The sequence below is a fragment of the Gopherus evgoodei genome, chromosome 4 (genome assembly GCF_007399415.2).
Source record: "Gopherus evgoodei ecotype Sinaloan lineage chromosome 4, rGopEvg1_v1.p, whole genome shotgun sequence".
NCBI classification, from domain to species: Eukaryota; Metazoa; Chordata; order Testudines; family Testudinidae; genus Gopherus; species Gopherus evgoodei.
The window spans coordinates 85,735,771-85,738,423 of record NC_044325.1 but is presented as its reverse complement, the minus strand read 5'-3'; positions in this window follow the sequence as shown (position 1 = coordinate 85,738,423).

The window sequence follows — 2,653 nt, the reverse complement described above, 5'->3', positions numbered from 1 at the left end:
GGCCCTCCACCTTTCCTCCCTCCCTCCATGAAAGCAATGGCAGACAGTCATTTCGCACCTTTTTTCCTGGGTTACCTGTACAGACGCCATACCACAGCAAGCATGGAGCCCACTCAGCTCACTGTCATCGTACATCTCCTGGGTGCAGCTGGCAGACGTGGTACTGCATTGCTACACAGCAGCAGCTCCTTGCCTTCAAGGCAGATGGTGCAGTAGGACTGATAGCCGTCATACATCTCCTGGGTGCTCCTGACAGACCTCAGTGAGGTCAATCAGAGGCACCTGGACAGATATGGCTATCTTCCTCCTAGAGCACCGAATGGGAGCCAGAGACTCCAGGTCATTCTCTTCTTTAAGTTTAGTCTCATGGAGATTCAGCCCTGGAATATCATGTGAGCTGGAGGCTTCTGCCTCAGGCTGCTCTCCCAGCCAGCAGCACCACGTGGTCGCACCTACCCAGCATACCCCTTGCTCCCATGGCTCATGAAGCCTGGACAGTAGTAAGGAGAAGTTCAAGTATAGGCTGAGCACGTGCAGAATGGTGGCAAAATGTGCCTTTGGATGTTTAGAAGCTTGCTGGCACTATTTGCTTACTAGGTCAGACCTCAGCACAACCAACATTCCCATTGTTATTGCTGCTTGCTGTGTGCTCCATAATATCGGTGAGAGTAAGGGGGAGACGTTTATGGTGGGGTGGGAGGTTGAGGCAAATCGCCTGGCATCCGATTTTGAGCAGCCAGACACCAGGGCAATTGGAAGAGCACAGCAAGGCACGCTGCACGTCAGATAGGCTTTGAAAACCAGTTTCATGACTGGCCAGGCTTCAGTGTGACAGTTGTGTGTGTTTCTCCTTGATGCAAACCTGCCCCCTTTGTTGATTTTAATTCCCTGTAAGCCAACCACCCTCCCCGCTTTGAAATAAAGTAACTATTGATTTGAAACCATGCATTCTTTCTTTATTAATAAAAAAAAAAGAGATAACAGACAAGGTAGCCCAGGTGGGGTGGGGAGGAGAGAAGGACAAGGCCACATTGCTTATTGTAGCCACACTAAAAATCAAACTGTTTGAATGACAGCCTTCTGTTGCTTGGGCCATCCTCGGGAGTGGAGTGGCTCGGTGCCCAGAGCCTCCCCCTTCCCTCCTCCCCTCCTACCCCTGCGCGTTTTTGGGCGTCTGGGTGAGGAGGCTATGGAACATAGGGAGGAGGGTAGGCAGTTATACAGTGGATGCAGCGGGGGACTGTGTTCGTGTTGGCTTTCCTGCAGCTCCAACAGATGCTTCATCATGTCTGTTTGCTCCCCCATTAGCCTCAGCATCGTGTCCTCCTTCCGTTCATCATGCTCACTTAATTCTTTCCTGGCCTCTGCCACTGAATGCCTCCATGCATTAAGCTGTGCCCTATCAGTGCGGGAGGACTGCATAAGCTCGGAAAACATGTCATCGCGAGAGCATTTTTTTCACCTTCTAATCTGCGATAACCTCAGGGATGGAGATAATAGGGGGAGCGTAGAAACATTCTATGCTCTACGATTCTGGGGGGATTGCATGGTCACCTGTGCTGCTGAGTGCTGCTGAGTTCGCCACGCTGACCAAACAGGAAATGAAATTCAAAAGTTCGATTTGTGTCCACAAGCATTATCAGCAGTGGCAATCTTGGAAATCTTCTGAGTGATATTTTGTAGCCCAAAGATGGTAGGTTAGTCCAAGTAAGCTCTGGAGAAGTATTCAAATCTTGGGATGCTTAATCAAACTGAACCAGGACACAAATAGTTTGAGATTCTCTCATCATCGCGAATCATGCTGGGTACAATTTTCAAAAGCTCCCAAGTGATTCTGGAGCTTGAGTACCATTTTCATAAGTGATCATTTGCACTCCAGGGTTTTTGAAAACTTTACTGGCTATCTTTTTCAAATAGTTCCTTTTATGCCAGCAGAAACATATGTCTTTGCCAGGGGTTCTATTCTGTCTGGAACCATGAGTCTTGAATGCTGGGCCACAGGACTTTTTTCAGAACCAGTAAGTTCCAGCCTGCCACACAGTGCCCTACTGTCATCAGAATAGGAGTTGACCCCTGAGAGTGGACCCCAGTCCTGGGAATTGACTGGCCGAATGCTGGGGGTCCTCAGTGGTTCACAGCTCCTATTTAAACCCAGCATAGGAACAGGAAGTTGTCCATGCAAGTGGGTTCATCCTGCTTAGGACTGCTTCCATGGCAATACCTGCTCCTCTTGCCTGCTGATCTCCTGGTAACCTGACTCTGCCTGTCTCCTGACACCTGACTCCTCGTTTGCCTTCTGGCCCAGCTTGGACTCTGATTTCTTGGTGTCTGACCTAGCCTGACTTCCATTAGGTCAGACTGCCCATGACCCGGTCGTGACATATTCAGACTCCCAGCTACTTCAGTTAAATTCCTGAGGATCTCCCGTTGGTCAACTATGTTTTATCCTCATGTAAAGTTTTGCCTCTCTTTGGACAGCAGTGGTGTTAATGTTCTTGCTTCAGCTAGGCTATTGGAGTTAGGACCCTCCTTTGAAACTGACATGAGTGCCATGCCAAGATCAGTAGGTATTCAAGTGATGAGTGTCCATCACTCTCCATCTATATCACCTCAGGGATGCAAGTCCACCAGAGTGAGTAGCTGGAGATTCAAT